The sequence below is a fragment of the Equus quagga genome, chromosome 6 (assembly GCF_021613505.1).
Source record: "Equus quagga isolate Etosha38 chromosome 6, UCLA_HA_Equagga_1.0, whole genome shotgun sequence".
NCBI lineage: Eukaryota > Metazoa > Chordata > Mammalia > Perissodactyla > Equidae > Equus > Equus quagga.
The window spans coordinates 102,021,101-102,042,354 of record NC_060272.1 but is presented as its reverse complement, the minus strand read 5'-3'; the positions used below and the strand labels follow the sequence as shown (position 1 = coordinate 102,042,354).

General features: G+C 41.1%; 1 protein-coding gene across 2 annotated transcripts in view; it reads right to left on the bottom strand.

Moving 5' to 3' along the window:
• APBA1 (amyloid beta precursor protein binding family A member 1) overlaps nt 1–21,254 on the bottom strand; it is a 215,687-nt gene that overhangs the window by 99,328 nt on the left and 95,105 nt on the right. The gene's annotated exons all lie outside the window — the stretch shown is intronic.

Here is a 21,254-nt window from a genome sequence, read left to right as displayed (position 1 = left end):
GGGAAGGAAGTCTCTGGGCTATAGTCCTTAGACCTGGCTCATAATAAACTCATCTCAATTTTGATTTATAGATTGATTATGGATTATTTGCATCAACATTATTTATATTAGCGAACATGGTGCTGAAGAGAACATCTGGTATTAGCCTAATTCACATCCTTTTGTAGCTTTTTCTCTCTGGTATCTTTCAACATATGGTTCTTATTCTCAGTGTTTGGAAATTTTGGAAGGATGAGTCTAGGTTTTAAATCTTTTGTTAATCACTGTCCTCTGCATTTGGCAGGCCATTTCCATCTGAAGATCTGTGTTATTCTTCAGCTTTGGGAAATGTTCTATCATTCCTTGACAATTTTCTCCTTTTCCCCTGCCATTTTCTCTGGCTTTACTTTCTGAGACTCCTATTGGTCAGATGTTGGAGCTTTTTTCTTTTTCCAGCTTTACTGAGATATAATTGACATACAACACTGTGTAAGTTAAAGGTGTACAACGTGTTGATATGTTACACTTATACATTGCAAAATGATTACCACCATAGTGTTAGCTAACACCTCCACAGTATCACATAATTATCATTTCTTTTATGTGGTGAGTACATTTAAGATCTCTTAGCAACTTTCAAACATATAATACAGTATTATTAACTATGATCACCATGCTGTATATTAGATCCCTAGAATTTATTCATCTTATAACTGGAAGTTTGTTCCCTTTGACCAACATCTCCCTATTTCCCTCACCACCCCACCACTCCTGATAACCACCATTCTAGTGTCCATTTCTATGAGTTCAGCTTTTTAAGATTTCACATATAAGTGATATCACAGAGTATTTGTCTTTCTCGGTCAGACTTATTTCACTTAGCATAATTCACTCAAGGTCCATCCATGTTGTGGCAAAAGAGAGGATTTCCTTCCTTCTCAGGGCTGAATAATATTCCACTGTGTATATATACCACATCGTCTTTATCCACTCACCTGTTGATGGCCACTTACGTTGTTTCTGTCTCTTGGCTATTGTGAATAATGCTGTAACGAACATAGGAGTACAGGTATCTCTTTGAGATCCTGTTTCCATTTCATTTGGATAAATATCTGTAACTGCAGGCCCTCCTAGACCAGTTCAACTGACTCCATCTCTTATCAACAGAGTGATTAAGAATTGCCTTTCAGAAAATCTGCAAATTCAAGTAGCCAGGGCACGTGCAAAAGAAGACATCATGACCTGAAATGACCGTGGAACCAAAGATCCTCCTTCCCACAGAACCCAAGGTCCAGGCCACAACCAGAACTTGAAAGCCAGACTCTTATCAGAAGCGAGGGGCCCCTCATCCAGGAAGATATGGTATTAAAATTCCTTCCCCATCTCTTCAAAAGTGTTTAGAACCCTATCATGAAAGTTTAGCACCTCATCATAAATGTTTAGAACCCTGTCATAAATGTTTAAAACCTTACCACAAATGCTTGAAGCCCACCCATCAAAACCCCTCCCACCAGCGTTTCCATATGCCAGCCTGTTCTCCCTAACCTATTAAATTTTGCTCCAAATCCTGAATCGGAGAGACAGATCTGAAGGCACACGCCCCCACCCTCCCTGCAGATCCATCTCGCAGAATAAAAACGATCTCTTTTCCCAAAGGCTGATGCCATAATTAATTGGTTTGCTTATGCACATGGTGCAGAGAACCCCAATGTTGTGTGGTAGCATACCCAGAAGTGGGATTGCCGGATCATACGGTAGTTCTATTTTTAAATTTTTTGAGCAACCTCCATGCTGTTTTCCATAGTGGCTGCATTAGAGCTTCTGGGTTGGTCCTCTGCTTCTCTTCTCTCTACTGTTTCCATCCCTTTCTCTTTTATGCTCTATGTTCTGTTAAACATCCTCTTCTGATTTTTCCCCAAGCCCTTACATTGAATTTTTTGACAGCCTATCTTTAATCTCTAAGAGCTCTTTCTTTTTCTACTATCTGATTTTATATCACTTTTTTATTTTTATTTTTTTAAAGATTTTATTTTTCCTTCTTCTCTCCAAAGCCCCCTGATACATAGTTGTATATATTTTTAGTTGTGGGTCCTTCTAGTTGTGGCATGTGGGACGCCGATGCCTCAATATGGCCTGACAAGCGGTGCAATGTCCACGCCCAGGATCCGAATCTGTGAAACCCCGGGCTGCCAAAGCAGAGCATGTGAACTTAACCACCTGGCCACGGGACCGGCCCTATATCACTTATTAGTGGATACTATGAGTTCTTGGATATCTCTGAATGCTGTGATGAGAGCTGTTGTTTGTCCGAAGTTTCCCGGATTGTCCTTGCCTCTTCTGGGGTCAGTTTTTCTGTTTATCTTGGTCTTTCTCTTTCATGCTGCTATTTTTTCCCCACATATTTGGTGATTCTTGTCTGTTCATATTTAAGAATAAAGGATTAGGTAGATGGTGTGAGTTTTCCTTAATGTTTTATAAAATAGTTTACTGTTTAATAACATCAGCATATACTATTGTTTATATAACCATTCTCTTATTAATGATCATTAGGTTATTTCCATATTTTTCCTATACAGTATTTCAATAAACATCCATATATATATCTGTGTGGGCTGATAGAGTTATTTCTATGAAATAAATTCTTAAAAGTGAGATTGCTGGGTGAAAGTAATACATATTATAAAACAACTTTTTATTACGGAAAATTTCAAACATAGAAAACCAGAGAAAATAATATAATTGTCATCTTGATTTGATGGACAGGATGCAAAAACTTGCAGATGTGATGAAGGTCGGGCTTGGTACATCCATACCCCTACCCACTTGCACCCTCCTCTTGGATTGTGTTGAAGCAAATATCACACCCTAAACCATGTCATCCAAATGAACACATGTTCCAATTCTAGTAGATACTGCCAGGTACCTCCTCCACAATCTCTGTAATTCCTTTTCAACTCCAGGAATTCCTATTTCTCCACATGTAGCCATGGATATATATACATATTCCCTCCCCCTCCTGCCCCCGGGGCTGGGGAGAAGGGCGGGTAGGAAACAATAAGCATTCCTCTCTTCCCTTCCCAAGTTCTGAACTAACAAAGAGATGGACATAGGAGCCACACAAATGGAGGTTTAAAAATATCATCTGAAAAGCTGGATTGGATGATCTGCCGTTATATTTTTAGCCAAATTATCTTACTAGTACTTCACCTCTGCGTTAGATAGATGCACCCTACCTAGTCACTGGGACATTGGTCAACTACAGGTGTCCTTCACGGGTGTCGAGCCTGCCTGGGGAAGCCTCCCGGATGGCCAGGAGCACACTGGAAGGCATTCTCACTGCAGGCAGGCAGAGCTGGAAAAGAGCACCCAGATGGCACCAATCCAACACATTTAGTTTCCTTCCCCAAATTCATGCGACAGTCCTCCCCTTCCAGAGAGGAGGGGATGAGGGGCAGGAAGAGGGGCCATGAGCATTACTCCACAATGAATCAGAGACAGGGAAATGCAGTTCCCCCAACAGATGTTATCAACATGTTTCATTTTTGCCAATCTGATAGCTGATGTTTGAACCTGAGTTTCCCTGACTAATAAGGTGGCCTCTTTTTCTTAGGCTTATTGGCTATTGCATTTCCTTTTCTGTGAACTGCCTGCCTTCCTATCAAGTCTTTTGCTTACCCACTTATAGGATGATATTTTAATACGAAGAATATTAACCTTTTGACTGTCACACTGTTGCAAATATTTTCTCCCAGTGATACCGGCTCAACACAATGTTGACATAAGGGAAGCAATCATATTGTAGAAAAGAAACCTTTTGTTGTAACTTTGAATGACCTCTGATTAATTAACCCAGGCATGCTCCGTAGATTTTATGGTCCCTCCCAGCTGCTATCAAGTTGATAACTTTGTTCTTTTCAGTTCCTTAGGAATGTGATGACCCCCAGGCAGAGAGTTTATGCTGATAGCCATCATCAATGACAACTGAAAGATCAGGGTATAGGGCCTTGCTCAGGTCTCTGATGTATATCCAGTAAAACAAAAGACTATTAGGAACTAAGACCAGATGCCTCCTCCACCCAGAGACCAGCCCCCTACATAACTGGCCTGTATAGTCTTTGTTCTGTAAGATGGTTCTTTCGGACATTAGTCAGCCATTTTCTCCCTTGCTAGCAAGCTGTAATAAAAAGTCCTTTCTCTCCTACCGCCTTGCCTCTTGACTATTGGCATATCTTGTGATGGGCAGATGAACCCCTTGGGTGGTAACACCAGTGTATCAATTTGTCTTTTGACTGGAATTATAGTTTCTCTTTCCAGAGAGAAACTTAAAAATTTTATTAAGTAGTGCTACTCAGCAAAGATGAGGACTGCTATGTTGTGATGAAATACAACAGAATCTTGGGCTTTCCAGGTTTACTGAAAATGCTGTAAAAACCCATCGAAAAAGGATTAAATCTTTTTTTTTTTATTAACGCAGTAAAAAGACATGCTATAATAGTTTTTACCTTTTTTCCTTGGTTGACAAGAGTAATCTCATTAAAATCTACTAGCAGTGCCCTAGCCATCCATATGTTATCTGGCCACTTACATGGGCAGAAAATTGTAAAATCAATTTAAACAGTTTGGGAAGGGAATGAGGTCACTTCAAAATGATTTTAATCTACAGCACTAATTGCACCTGAAGAGCCTGCACACATTTCTCCCAATTTAAAATGCGAATTGGCGGCTGACATCTTTAAAACATCTTGGTGGTACACCCTGTAGGAGGTGGGAAATCTATGCTGATTTTCCCTTCTTTATCTGTAGGTGAAAGGATTTGCCTATATCCCAAATCCACAGAATTCAAAAATAAGAAAAGTGCTTAGAGCTTTCCTGATCCAACCTCCCCATTCATTTAAGACATGAGGAGAAGAACTGAAATGGCTGTTCCACCTCTCTAGGAGTGATCCCTGACTTCCTTTCCCACTTGCTAGTCTGGGTGAGGGGTCTGTGTTGTTCACGTCTGTAGACCTCATACCTAGCACTGTACCTGGTGCATAGTAGGACCTCAAGGAAGTTTGTTGAATGATGAGTTACGCAAGGGCATGTAGCTTGTAAGTGTTGAAGCTGCACTGACTCCCAGTTTAGGACTCCTTCCCCTACTGCAAACTGTGCAGACTTCGAAGTAAGAAAGATCCGAGTTAGAATCCTGGCTCTGCCATGGGAAGATGTGTTCCTAAGAGGAAAGCTATTAATCCTTCTGAGCCTGTTTCTTGGTTTCTCCTTCCTCTTCTGTTCTGTTGTAAGTCCATTCCAACTGGGATCCTACCACTCCACTGAATCAGCTTTTGTCTGGGTCAGGAACAAGTTCCAAATTGCAAAATTTGACAGTCACTGCACCTGACTGGTGGGTGGCATTTCACACAGCTGATCAACCCTCTTTCTCCAAGCACTCTTCTCTCCTGGCTTCCAGCACACCACTTTCTCCTGCTTCCTCTCCCGGGCTGCTCCTTCACCGTCTCTCAGGCCTCTCCACACTTGGGGACCAAGCTCAGTCCCTGGACTCTTCTCTTCACCATCTATATGATCTGCTCAGGTGATCTCATGCAGTCTCATGGCTTATAAACCATCCATACAATAACAATTCTCAAATTTACATGTCCAGCTTAGGCTGCTCCCCTGAACTCTCGACACCTCACCATGGATATCTGACAGGCACTTCAAAATTATGTCTGAAAACAAACTTCTGATTTCTATTTCTAAACCTGTTCCTTCCACAGTCTTCCTCATTGCCCTTCTTTCACTTGCGCAGGCAGAACCTCGGGGTCTTCCTTAAATTCTTCCTCTCATATCCTATATCATATCTGTCAGCAACTCTCATCCTTTCTACCTTCAAAACAGATCCAGAACCAACCAAGCACTTCTTACTCCCTCACTGTAACCACTGCCAGGCTTACCTGGACATTTCATCAGCTTCCTAATTGGCCTCCAGGCTTCCACTATCCCGCCAAAATGTAAGTTAGACCCTGTATCTCCTCCAGTGATTTCCTGTCTTCCAATAAGTAAAACCCCACATCTTTACCATGACCTATCGGCCTTCCCAGATCTGGTCCCCACTGCCTCTCTGACCTCACCAGCCATGCTCCCCTCTGCTCACATCTGCTCAGCTGCACTAGCCTCCTTGCTATTCAATGAAAATGCCAACACATTCCTTTGCATTCTCTGTTCCCTCTGTCTAGAATGATCTTCCCCCAGGTAGTCACATGGCTTATTCCTATCATTTCCTCATGTTCCTGCTCAAATGTCAACTTACGAGAGCAGTTCTGACAATCTATCTAAAATAGCTGTCCCCCATCACTATTTACTGACCTGGCTTTCTTTTTCTTATTAAATATTACTGTATTTCTTACTTTTCTTACTTTATTCTTATTTCTTCCCAGCACTTTTCACCTGACATATCACATATTTACTTGTTTATTGTTTGTCTCCCTCTTCCCCTGCTTTTATGTTCCCAGTGTCTAGAACATTGTGTGATAATTCACAAGTGCCCAACGTGTATTTTTGAGTGAATGAATAAACAAGCCTCTATTTAGTAAAAACTAAAGTAATGTATATAAAGCATTTAATAGACTACGCGTGCAGTGTGAGTTACTCAATAAATTAGCAATAAAATCCTAGAAAAAAAGAGAAAAGTTTGACAGCATACATTCCCAATAGAAGGAACATCATAGGTAAGCAATTTATTAGGAAACATGCTGACTTTTCTTTTCTTTTTAGTTGCAAATCAGAGTATATTACTTGAGACTAAGATGACCACATGTCTCTGATCTCCAGGACAATCCTAATTTATACCTAAAACATTTTTTTTTACTTTTATAAGAACAATTTTATTTTTGAAAATAGTTTTAAAAATATAACTATTCATAATAAAACTGATTAATATGTCCAAAATATATAATTTTTAAAAATTAATAGATTTCTTTTTCTAGAGCAGTGTTAGGTTCACAACAAAATTGAGCAGAAACTATACAGAGTTCCCACATATCTCCCTCCCCCCTCATACGGACAGCCTCCTCACCATTAACATTTCCCGCCAGTGTGGTACATTTTTTACAATCGATGAATCTACGTTGACGTCATTATCACCCAGAATCCATAGTTTACATTAGGGTTTCATTATAGTATCATACAGAATAGTTTCACTGCCCTAAAAATCCCCTATGCTCCACCTATCCATCCTTCCCTCCCCCCAATCCCTGGCAACCACTGATCTTATTGTTGCCACAGCTTTGCCTTTTCCATAATATCATATAGTCAGAATCTTACAGTATGTAACCTTTTCAGATCGGTTTCTTTGACTTAGTAATATGCATTTAAGTTTCCTCCATGTATTTTCATGGCTTGATAACTCTTTTTTTTCAGCGCTGAATAATATTCCATTGTCTGGATTTACCAAAGTTTATTTATCCATTCACCTATTGAAGGACATCTTGACTGCTTCCAAGTGCTGGCAATTACGAATTGTGGGGGACTGGAATTGGCCAACCCAAGATACGTCTCTTTGGCATAAGGATTATTTTGGGCTGGTTACTTTTAAAAACTGCAGACAATAAACTCTGAAAAGTAGAATTTACTTACCCTTTGTTAAGAGACATTTACATTTGTAAAGGAAATCTCCATCTGTAAAGGTGTCTCCCTCTCTGTACCAGGAAGAAGCAGGGATGACCTTATCTCTAGAAACACTTATCAATGCAGAAGGCAAGGACTTAACTCTGCATAATAACCTTACCTTTGTTTACTGCACTTTTTGGTAACCTTCCGTGATCCACTCCCCCTATCCCCAACATCTTCCTTTGTCTTTACCCGAGGGTGGTATTTAAGGGGAGAACTTCTACCATTTTGGCGAGTTGCTCAATTTGCCTGAGCCTCTCCCATGCATACAAGTTATAAAGCCTTGTTTAATTTTCTCCTGTTATTCTGTCTAATGTGAATTTAATTCCTTCTCAGCCAGAAGGACCCAGAGCAGGTAGAGGAAACGTCTTCCTCCCTACAGACTAAAGTGGCTATACACATTCATGTTCACGTTTTTGTCTGGACATAAGTTTTAAACTCCTTTGAGTAAACACTGGGAAGCACAATTGCTGGTTCATACGTATGGTAAGAGTATGTTTAGTTTTGTTAAAAAACTGCTAAACTGTCTTCCAAGAAAATTTATATAATTTTAATTAGGCTTAGCGCCTGCTTTATTCTCAAAAGTGTCCAAGTTTGGGCAATAAATTGAATGGCGACTCTACTTAAGACAGATAATCTCTCCTGAATTACAGAAAAACAGTATTTCACTCTAGTTTTTCTGTAGTTGTATTTATTTGGACCAATAAAAATGAATCACAAATAGCAATTAATCTTCTGAGGACTCCCAGGGAGGGGAGAGAGGGCCAGCGACCTGGCGGGTGCTCACTTTCCTTGCAGGAAAATCAGCACAGTGAGGTTCAGAGTGTCCGCAGGCCTCAGCCAGCCAGCTGCAGAGCACATGTGCAATCAAAATTTCTGCAAACTCCATTAAGAGCACTGCCTTCTCTAGACCACATCTTCTTTTATTGTCTAATTAGTTAAGGTTCTTGGTTCCTAAGAATGATTCTGGATGGATTTAAAATGGAAGTGTGTTGGTCCTAAGAGGGGCAGTGGCCGATAATCAGAGGGAGGCCCCTGACAGTTGAGCCTGGGCTGTGGGCTGGGCTGCCCTGGCCCACCCCACTGGCCTGTCTTCCACAGCCTGTCCCACGCCTGAGGTCGTGCCTGCTGGGTGTTTTCCTCACTCACGGGCAGAGCAAAGAGGTCTGGAAACCATCTGAAAGTGGAGAGTTGCAGGGCTGAGGAAGTACTTGATGAGTACCCTGCTGCCTTTCCACATTGTCCCAACGATTCGGCCACTGGGCTCACAGAAGTAGCCCTGGCAGCAGCCCTTGACGATGATCACACACCAAGTGCACAGGCTCCAGGCCAATCAGAGGCACTCGGATGGCATTTCCTATGTTCTTCTATATTTAAAATATTACTTTTCTGCACTTAAATACTACTTAATCCTCATACCATCTCTACCAAGTACAGCCAGCCCTCCTTATACATGGATGCCAACCCGTGGATACATGTGGAGGGCTGACTAACGGGCTTGAGCATCCACGGATTTTGGTATCCTCGAGGGGTGAAGGGGGTGGGGGCGTATGGAGGCGGGTAGGGGTGTGTGTGTGTGCGAAGGGGATGGGAGGGGATAGGGGAGGGAAAAGGGGAGCAGGGGGCTGGGGGGCGGGCTGTAACCAATCCCCCACCGATACCAAGGGATGACTATAGCTTACAAAGGAGGAAACCAAGGAACAGATAGGTTGAGTAACTTTCTCAGCATCACAAAGCAGGTAAGTGGTGAGGCTGGGATTCGAACTTGCACAGTCTGGTTTGTTCCAGAATCTGGTGTTAACGATGAAACTGTGTGTCTCTTCAAAGTGCCAGCAATGTCTGAATTTTCCTTAGTTAACCTAATGGATTAATTGGATCTCTGTCATCATTTCTTCCATTCAAGGGGGTATTTTACAAACAGTAAAAGCATATTAATTTGGATTCAAATAATCTGACATAAATTGTAGGCCTCTCAAACTCAATTTCTTTCCCTAAAAAACAGGGATAGATACAGTATCAGTATTTGTTGCAAGAACAAAATGAAAAGACGCTTATAAAGTGTGGAGTCCTTGTATTAAGAAACTGCGAGGTAACACTAGCTTCTACTACTATTACTTTATTGTTCCTGTTATTTTTAGGCTGAAATGGAACTTTCCCTTTGCAATATCTAAGAAGAGAGTTTGTAAAATAGTGCAAACAGTACTTTCAGTATTTAAAGTACCTCTAAGGGATATTTTAAAAACACTTTAAAAGCATTTGCTCAAGTATCAACAAGCACCATGCAAATTACAAGTCATGCTTAAATAATCCTTATGGCACATTGCTATGGACCTTTTCTTATCAACCCTTTGTTGGCTGAGTTCCTGAACAGAGTTGAAAGTAACACAAAGTCAGTTAATTTAAATATTCTCTATCATTCAGAATGGGCTTTCTACCAATTTATTATATTTATGCATACAATATACTTCCACACAGTAAGGTGCCTGTAGACAAATTCATGACAATACAAGAAAAAACACAGGGACTAATAAAATTTTATGTGTAGAGCTCCTTGTTGAACATCTCAGCCAACACTTACAGCTACCCACATAGTCTCTCAGTCCATATCTAACCTTACACACAGGGGTCCTCAATTATTCTGTATAAAGGGGACTCTCGCACAAGAACAGCTTTACTAACCATGCCCAGTGGTTGAAAAAGATATGTGATGACTACAAGATAGAACTCATTCAGTAACACCTTTAAATTATAAGAGCAGCTACATACAGTCAGAAACATCTACACCCGTATACTCAGGATATACTATTTTTCAGTCTATGAAGAAGGTTTGTTATCTGTGTGGCTGGTTTCAGGGAACGAGCCCCACAATGAATATGAGTCTCTACCCTCCCACCCGCCATTCCCTGCCCAGGGCATCGGCCCATAGGTTAGAAACCAATGTTTTGTTCTTCAATCAGAGTAGAAGACCCCTTTTGGGGTCTCTGTGGCTTATCTCAGTTCTATCTTCTCTAGAATTTCTTCTCTACCATCCACATGTTCCCAGGGCTTGGCCTTTCTTAGTCTCATTTATTCCATGGGGCCTTAGCTAATTGACTAAGGGTGGCTCCCTTCCCCCTGATAAGTCATATTTCTGCAGAAATTTAGAAATGAGACTAAGAGATTTCAATTCTAATCTGGGCTGGTTTCATGAATGGAGGAACAAAACCACCTTAGGAGCTGTAACTTAGCCAGCTTGGACAAAACGGGCTTGGCAGAAGATGTGCTAACTGGCACAGAGAGACTGAAACAGAAAAAGAAAGGGCAGAGGGGAGAGAGCGAGGCAAAAACAAAACAAACACGAAACACTTGCCTGGATTCTTGCTAGCCTTCCAGTCCCTCCTGGCCAGGCTGCAGGCTCCTGGGATCCATGACACTTACATATTCTTTAAATACAGCTTCTCTCCACTTTCTTCCCTCCTTGACCTAGCTTAGCTTGGTTTCTATTACTTGCAACCAATAATTCTAACTAATATAAACAAGCACACAGGGTCACGTTGGGCAGGGAGACATCTGCTTACTCGAATGAATGCTTGCAAACAGTCACAGAGCATCACATCTTTGTGTTCTTATTATTTATCAGGTGTTTAGTCTGTCTCTCCCTTTAGATTCTAAATACACTGATGGCAAAGACCAAGCCTCCACTATAATTAGTAACCCTCAAAGCACCTTTTATAATGTACATGTGTAGGAAGCCCTCTGTGAATTTGCATTCATGATGATGATTTTTCAAAGTCCTGAATCTTACCATTTTGACTGAGATATGAAATTATTTTAGATGCCAAAAGAAACAAAATTGGAAAACAGGATATATAAGCCAATTAATTTACCAATGAATGACCTTCATCCTAGGGGCTTTTAAATGTCACAGAAGATCCAGATCAAAGTCATCACCTCTTCAAAGAAAAGGAGGGCATTGGAAGAGCGACCTCTGGTCTGGCTGGTGGGAACACACGCTTCTTTATTCCTCTTCAGTGTAGACATTTTCTAAAGTATTATCATCTTTGAAATTATGCAAGAGAAATTTACATTTGAGAGTTCACACTTTGGACTGAGAATTCTTCAGTCCTTCAACTGGAGGAAGCAATCTGAACACAAAGGCATCATTTGTGTTTGGGGTTATCATTTGTACTTTTGGGCCTAGATTCCATTTCATCATCATAAAAATCAGCATTTTGCCTCTCAGGTTAATTCATGAGACTTAGAAGATCTGAGATCTTTCTGACCAGAGTTCACTACAGTAGTAGAGTGAGTTATTCTTATCCAGGGGTCCCTCTACTTTGGCTGTGAAATAACTGCCAGAGACAGGTTGTGGACTGCTTTCCTGTCCACAGTCCCGTTTCTCTAGGAAGTTTTCCCACCCAGGGACTCTGCTGAAGGGATAGCCCAGGCTGCCATGTTTAATTAAAGAAGGAGACCGAGAGAGCTGGAGGGAGTCAGAGAACTCAGGCGGAGATGCTCACTAGTGGCTTCTAGAGTCACAGATCCATTCCCAGGGCCTGGCTGTCCTCATTTCTGAGAGTTCTCTCTGTGGGTATGACCAGCTCCTGCTTAATTAGAACTAGCTTGAGTGGGTTGCCCATTCTGTGGGGAGGGAAGCCTTGCGAAGAATAATCTTATAGTTCTTCCACATTAAATATACATCATAGGCAAAGGAAAAGAATTTTTGTAATTTTTTTCACATCAAAAATTAGTGGTTCTTTTAAAAGCAACATTAAGGAATAAACTTTAAAGTGAGGAGCAGGAGAGAGCAAATGGCTTAGAGTCAGAGATATAAATTAAGACTGGGGGTCTGTAAGAAGGCTGCTAAAGCTCTTTCTGCCTCAGTTTCCTGAACTGTAAATGAAAGCAATGCCAATGTCTGACCCACCTGCTTCACAGAGTTATTCTGATAACAGAGTTTTCTTATGTAAAAGCTGTTGCGATTTGAAAGTGTCAGACACACATTTATAACTGCTTTTGTTTTGAAATCATTTGATAGAGTTAAATTTATTATTATGAAAAAGTTATTTTTCACAACTCATTCCCTATTGGTAGAAGACACTTCTGAATCTTGTGACAGTCTTTAGAGTAAGAATCAATTGTTAGAGCACAGAGACTGGTGAGGGATTAAATTCAGCTGCTTAGGAACAGAGGGCCGTACCCCTCCACCCGCCCACCACTTCTCCAACTCCACCATTGGCATATTTTTCTCTCATATAAATGAAATCCCAAAGTGGGCAGTCCAGGGCTGGTTTGGGGGTTCCACAATATTGTTGGGAACCTGACTCTTTCCAGCTTTCCAGTCTGCCATCCTTAGGGCTTGACGCTCATCCTCATACTTTCAAGATGGCAGCCTGAGTGCCTGCCACCGTGTCTGTATTCCAGGCAAGGAGATGGGGCAGGGCATAGAGCAACAAAGGGTGTGTATCAACTGACCTAGCTCCCTTTAAAGAGCTTTCCTAGAATCTCTATCCAGGGATTTCCATTTATATCTCAACCAAAAACATGTCATGCTAGTTGCAAGAAAAGCTCTGGACCATAGATATTTTGGTGGTTGATTTTGTTTTTAGGCTGGACACTTTGCTACTCCAAATAAAACCTGGGTTCTCTCAGTAATTAAGAAGACTAAATATTGAATAGGTCTCTCTTATACTAGTAATTGAAAATTCTGACTACTAGAATGTTAATTTTATTCATTTTCAATTTCTAAGGTAGTTTAAAGTGGGACATCTTGGCAACATCTTAAAAGATAGCCTTGGCAAAGCTCCCTAGCCTTGGCCAGGGTCACAGCTGCAGGGCTGGAATGAGCTCCAAGCTTCCCCATCCCCAGGCAAGTGCTTTACTCAGAGGGTCACCCCACGTCTGGTTTCAAATACAACCCAAGGGCTGGGAACAGTGGCATGGGTGGCAGAATAATGACCCCCAAAGATGTCTATGCCCTAATCCCCTGAAGGTGTGTAGATGTTACATGATGAAGGCACTCTGCAGATGTGATTAAGAGGATGGATCTTGAGATGGGGAGATTATCCTGGATTATCTGGGTGGGCCCAAACTAATCACACGAGGCCTTAAAAGTGGAGAATCTTTTCTGGTTGTATCAGAGAGATGAAACTGAAAGAGGAGAGGCCGGAAGCTTGAGAGGGACTGGACCCCCTGTTGCTGACTCTGAAGATGGTGGAAGGGGGGTAGCATGAGCCAAGGAACACAAGTGGCCTCTAGAAGCTGGAGACAGGCCTCATCTGCCAGCATGGAAATAGGGATCTCAGTCCCACAACCAACAAGTACTGGATTCTGCAGAAAACCTGGATGAGCAAAGAAACAGATAATCCACTAGCCTCCAGGAGGGGCAGAGCCCTGTGGACACTGTGACTTCAGCCCCGTGGGACCTGTGTCAGTTTCTGATTTACGGTACTGTAAGACAGCAAATTTTTGTTGTTTTAAATTGCCAAATTTCTGGTAACATTACAGCAGCAACAGGAAACGAATACAAGAGGATTGACTGAAGCTGCAAGTTCTTCTGTAATGCTTTTCATATTTTAAAGCAAGTTTATAAATAAAATGTCTCCTTACCTGCACAGGAACAGCTTCCGACAAATTAAGAGGGGGAAGCCATTAAAGGGTAAAAGGTGGTCAGGACACCTGAGCTCCCAGGTATTAGAAGAGCCACGTTTTAATAATAACATGGGCATCACATGCATTCTTTCCTTTAAATAACCTCCGGAGGGCACAGGCGGGATCAGAGCAGGGGGCGGGCAGGGGAGTTAAATGAATGCAGCAGTAGATGTGTGACTGTTTGAGGGGTGGGGACCTTCAGTAAGTTAAAACACGGCACCAGCCAAACAACCTCCACCTAAGGGCTAAATTCTACCCCTGCATCACCATCAGTTTCTGCTGGGGCCACCAGGGGGAGCAGAAAGCAACGAGAAGATAACATGAGAAGAAAAGGGTAAAATGGGTTGCTTAGTCGATGAAATAAGGTGAGAAGTAAGAAAAATATGGGGAAGAACTGAAACCCTGGAAGAGCAAGGACATGGTCGTACGTGTGCTGTTGGAGGCTGCCTCCTGCCACCAACATCTGGCCATTGGTGCCCCAGGGCCAGCCATGTCCCAGATGCTCCAGTGAAAACGTCCTGTTAATCGGTTCACCCCGTCCTCCCCACAAGGCTCCTTGGTCCTTCTCTTTGAGGCAAACAAGGTCATTTGATTTCAGATCTCATCTGGGGTAGAAGTAGCTGACATCTCCTTTGTACTGCAGTTGCGGAGGCAGCAAGACAGCGGAAGCCCGGAAATGCCCAGGGCGGCGGTAACCACACCTCTCACAATAGGAGTACGGAAGTGAACAGGGCTGTCTTCCCAACGAGCAAGGTGAAAGGGAGCGGACAGAAAATCACAGGGTCAAAACTCAAATGTATATAGGAGCCAGGCAGGTGCACGAAAAAGCAAAATATAAGAGTTGCGGCCAGTATATGGGCCAACACCAAACAAACCCAGCTGCGGGCTCTCGGTTTGCAATCTCATCTTCAAAGCAAAGCACAGAGACTATCAGTGGAGGCAGGCTGTCAGTCACCCCAGTAGACAGGGGATTAGGGCAATGGAGGGGCTATGTCCTTGCCGTCATTGTCCAAACAGCGCGGGGCCTGGGACACCGCAGTTGCTTAGAATAGTGTTTGCTTGAGAAAATAATGACGCCAAGGGTAATCGGAGCCAGTTGAGGACTCTGCATTTTTTGTTCTCTTGTATTCTGCCGCTCTCTTGTCCCAGGGTGTCTAAAACCCACAAATATTTCCCTTCCTGCCACCTTGATCCAATGAGTCATCAACTTCACACCTTGTCAGGAGTCATGACACTGCATATAAACTTTAATTCCCGAGTTCTTTGACATCTTCTCATCAACCCCTCAGTGGTCCTGGCCTCACTGGCCTGTAAGCGACCTCTTGTGGTAAAAGAGGGTAACTGCAGAGCTAAGTACCTTTTAAATCCGAACAATTCAATTCACATCAATTCAATCCATAAATAGAAGGTGTAGAAGAAAAATGAGAGTAGAGGACTTTGAAAATAAGTTTCTAATTAAAAAAAAAAAAGAATACCTTGACGTGGATCTCAACATGGAAAGGAAGCTTACATTAGGGCAGAGGACACATAATTTTCTAATTTCTTTTTTTTTGACTTGCTTCCCAGGATTGCGGCAAAAATTGGAACTGAGTTTTTCTATCATATATGAGGCTTTAGATTCTAAAGATCTGGCATCAAGTCTGGAACCTGGTATGTATAAGATATACGAACTTGAGGCATGTTAAAGTCTCCGAGACTCAGTCTCCACATCCGGAAAATGGGAATAATAACAATTATACCTGTCCCACTGATTTGGTTGTTATGAGGTCCAAATCAGATGAGGCATGTACAGCGTTTTCTATATGGGACCTTACAATATTGGGTTCATGATGTACTCTCATAATTAGTCCTCACATGGCCTGCTCTTACTTAGTCACTTAGTTATTTTTAAATAATGTCATAAACTGTACTTGTAACCATAAAGCGCTACACAGATATCATTTTCTCAGGGATAAAGGAATACAAATCATAAACTCCGTGACAAACGATGCAGTTTCTATCCACCCGCCATCTCTCCATAATATAAAATGGGTCAGATTGATTTCTTCCTCCTCCCTTCCTTTTAAATACTCTCTGACATTCTCCTTGTCCTCTTCTCCACTCAGCTTGGGCCATTCATTTTTGTTTTACTTTTATGTCTTCTGCACTCAGTTTGTTCCCTGATTGTTTTATAAATGCCCTTCAATTAATTCACGACTGTGGGTTTCTTGGGAATGATACAAAGGGAATGCATGTCTATGGTGGAGGGTTCGTCAGATGACCTTTAAGTCATTCATTCATCACCTCATTTTGCAAATATTTAGTGAGCTTCTATCATATGTGTGGCATTGTGTTAAGCACTAGGGATATAAAGTGAATAAAACAGACAAGATCCTTGCCCTTGTGGGTCTTACACTGAGGAGTTTACAATAAAGTAATCAAATATATATTGTGAGTTCTGAGAAGGGCTGTAAAGGGAACAAACAAGGGTGAAGACACAAGAGATGGGAGAATGGGCATGCAGTTATACCTGACGGAGTAGCATTCCAGGCACAGTAGAGCATGTTCAAAGGTCCTGAGGCAGGAGAAAGGAGCACTATATCCCCCCACACCATGTGTAAATAATTTATTGGACATCTCACAGACGTGTGGGTACACTCTACCAATGTGTATACATATATGTATAAATATATATAATATCGATATTATATATGCATATATGTATAAATATATATAATACATATATGAATATCTTAAAACCTTGTCAGAAGTAATATTAAGTCCTTAGCTATGAGAAAAAATAGTGTTGACATATTCTACCTTCAGATAATGCTCATTAAACTTACACTTTTCTGAGAAGAAAAACGTCTGGAAAAATAATTCAGTGGATATCTTTTGGATCTCTAATCAGCTACCAGGCCTTGGTGACAGATTTCAAGGGGTGAGGTCACAGCTGCTCATAATGCTGACACCATGGTTCACAGACTGTGGGGCTTTAAAACTTAACATTAATATTTTTAAAAAAGTAAATGAATTATATTATTTTATTTCAGCTTATAGAGTTTCAGAATCAATCTATTTTTTTTTCTGTATTTTTCTGCAACTGTTAAATTATTTTGTTACACAAAGAAGTCTGGGTGACCTTTTTTGTTCCTGGAACGAAAATCTTAATTACTTGGTATTTGTGAAGTTTTGAAGGCAGCGAGAGACAAGGCTTTTGAAAGGTTCCATGAAATCTTTATTAGTGTAAAACCTGTGTACCGTGAAATGGTAAATCTGCAACATTTCATTCTTTCTTTTAATCTTTGCTGTTCAGACACATGCATACCCTCTCTTTTTCCACTTCCTTGATTCTGTAAACTTTTAAGGCCTACTCTGTGTAAGGCATGGTGTTGGTGGTTAGTGGAGAGATGGGAAACACATGGCAGAGGTAGAAGCGACTTGTGCTGAGAGGCCAAATGGAATCGTTCAGACAGTTTTTAAGGAATGTCACATAGTTCATTGTGGATAAAGAGCTGGGGGTGGGGGTTCCTGCAGTACAGTGGGGGGAAATGTCTGGAAAGATTGAGAAAAAAGGTCATGAAAGCCTTTGACTACTACAACAGAAGAGGTTACTTACAAATTCTCCAACCATTGTGAAGGTTTTTCAGGGAAAAAAGTGAAGTGACAGAGTCAGTGGGTGCCTTCCAGGTGATCTTCGTAAGTTGGGTGTTTATCTTAATTAGGATATGCCTAAAAATGTTCCCCCCCAGCTCAATTCTTTGTGCTGTTCTCTTCCAGTCTTAGAAGAAAAGCATAACACAGAGCAGACAGAGAGTCATAAACTCATGGCTCATTCTTTCTGCATAAAATGAACAGGTCCTGCATGAAAATCACTTTACAGTGAGTTCAAACACACACTCACATTCACTCTGAGTAATTTACCCCCTTGTTTCTCCCAGGGAGGAGTTTAACAAACCCAAGATGGGAAGATGAATTTACAGCATAACCTGTTCTTTCCTCTGAGCTGAAATATGGATGCATCCAAAGAGACATTTAAAATCCATGTCACTTCTACATCCAGAGCAGATTTGCCTTCTAGTATTTCAAGGCTAGAACTCACTGTTGAAGTGCGTACTGTTTATACTGCTGCTTCTGTTTCGGAGCTAAAAGTTTAAAAAGTTGGGATCTAATTTATTCATCTACTGGGAGCTGGCATGACAAGTTCTATTTAGTTTTAAGATTAGAATTTGATGGCAGATTCATTTTTATAGAAATGGAGCTTATAAAAATGTAAATCCTAGGAAGACTGATATTTTAAGAGTTAACCTCTTTCTACCCTCACCTTACTCACTTTCCCAAAACAAAATGGTGCCCTAACTTGGACCCTTTTTTTTAAAATAGAGGTATAACTTATATACCGTCTATGCACAAATCTTAAGTGTACAGCTTGATGAACGTCTGTGTGTGTATACAGGATACAGGATATTTCCATCACCCTAGAAAATTCCTTTTTGCCCCTTCCTTGTCAAGATCTCCAGAGATAAGTGCTCCACCTCCAGATATAACCGCTATTCTGACTTCTATCATCACAGAATAGATTAGATTTGCCTCCTCTTGAACTTCACAAAAATGAAATCTTACAGCATATACTCTTTTGTGTCTGTCTTTGGCTCAATATAACGTATTGAAAATTCACCGATGTTGTTGCATCTATTAATAACTCAGAATTTTTATTGTTGAGCAGTATTCTATTGTATGAATATATTATAATTTGTTCATCTGTTCTCTTATTGATGGCTATTTGCGTTTCCAGTGTGGACAGTTTTGGACAGATCTTCATGGGTTTAAGCCTGGGCTAGAGAGGCATAAGAAATGAACTGAGGGGCTGGCCCTGTAGCCAAGTGGTTAGTTAGTATGCTCTGCTTTGGCAGCCCAGGGTTTGCCGGTTTGGATCCTGGGCACAGACCTACACATCGCTCATCAAGCCATGCTGTGGTGGCATCCCACATAGAAGAACTAGAAGGACTTACAACTAGGATATACAGTTATGTACTGGGGCTTTGGGGAGAAAAAAAAAGAGGAAGGCTGGCAACAGAGCTTAACTCAGAGCCAATTTTCCTCACCAAAAGAAAAGAAAAGAAAAGAAAAGAAAAGGTTGCCTAAAAAATAAAAGAAATGAACTGAAAATTCTAAGTTATGAGCACAGATTTTTTTTTCTCTTTTACAGATTGTTCTGGATACTTTACATTACAAGTTCCTGGCAAAAATAGAATATATCTTTCTCACACCCTATAAAGTGTCTGAATCCGAATTATTAAGCATCCAATTAAATATATTTGGTTCAGCATGGTGCTAATGAATACAAAAGTGTGGACTGAATTCTATATACATTTGTTGGTTTTTCGGGTGAAAAAGCTCCATTCCCAGGTCTCAGGAAACAACAGGGGCCCCCTGAGCCAGCTCACCAGTGCAGGCTAAGGAGCACAGAGTTAGTGCAAAGGACCCGTGTGCATCACCTGGACAAACTCCTCATTCCAACTAGAAATGTAACTCAAAGAGTATCACAATCAATTTGGGTGAATCACAAAGTCACCAAAAGCAGCTTATTCAAGTACTTACTTATACAATGTTAATAAAATGCTAAGGAAGTATTAACGGTAATTAGCACATGTTAATTCTTATATATTACATATATTACCTCTAATCCTCAAAACTCTGCCAAGTGAGTGTTGCTATTCCCACATCTCAGGTGGAGAAACAAATTCGGGGGCATTAAGTAAATTAAGGTCATGCAGTTAGTATCTGACAGAGCCAGAACTTGACCTCAGGTGTCACATTCCAAAGTCCACCCATCCTCCTTACACTAAGGTATCTTCACAGAATTAGTAGTCACCAGCAATTCCATATCTGAAGAAGTCAGACATAGGTGCCACTGGCTCATTTGTGATCCACCCATGGTTTCTGATGAGGAGGAATCTGAACCTCTAATATCTCTGTGCCAAAAGAATCAGCTCACAGAGAGACCCCAAAGCTTCCAGCAGCACCCAGCACCCAGTTATTCATAAGAATTATATAAGTTACTTATGTAGTGAGGATACTATCCATTTAACTGTCATACAACAAAGTCTTATCTGATGTGCTTATAAGAACAGCTTTCGTCAGTGCTTCGGTGCCACATCAGTCAAAACATTTCATCATTTCTGATTTTTTTCTACCTTAAAAATAAAATTATTTTGATTGCGAGATTTTGCTACTGCCTCTCAAATAAGGCACATTCTTTAAAAATAGCAAAGAACGGCAGACATTTTTAGGTTAAAAAAAACACACATAGTGATATCTTAGATTCCAAAAAATCATCTTTCTATGAGAGCTTTCTCTGTTCAGTAGTAAGGACACCTGCAGAAAAATCAGCTCTCTTCATGAGGCAGTTTCTTAAGAATTCACTGCAGACTTAAACAGATGATAGGAGAGAGAAGAAGCTAAGAGAGCTGACGAACTACTGATGATCGCGATGTCTTGCACGTGTCCTGAGAAGACAACATCCCCATAATTTAAGTATTCAAAACTGAGTGAGGCACGGTAGACAAGACCATTTCAACATCAGAAACTCATTTTGCTTGGAGACAATCCAGGTTTCTTCCAAACAGTGGTGGATGATTTAACCACAGAAACAAGTTTTAATATTTGCACAACCATTTTCCAATGCATGGGAGGAAACAGGCTAGACCGCTAGGTTGTTTCACCCAAGTTTCAAACATTCCTCAGGCTGTATGAAGTGGGAATAAAAGGAATGGATGACCACTCTGGTGATCAGCGGGTGCTGGATACCACACATCCTTCATCCTCCCTTCGATCCTATTTGACTATGTGAAGTGTGGGGGCTGGGGCTACCCAAATTGTCATCTCTCCTTTTCATAAGCATCTCTTCTGTGTTATATAAAATCTTCATAAATATACATTTAATGCCTGAAAGTATTATATCATATAGCTGTGCAGTAATTTGTGTGATCACTGGCATCATTTTCAAAAGGGATTAT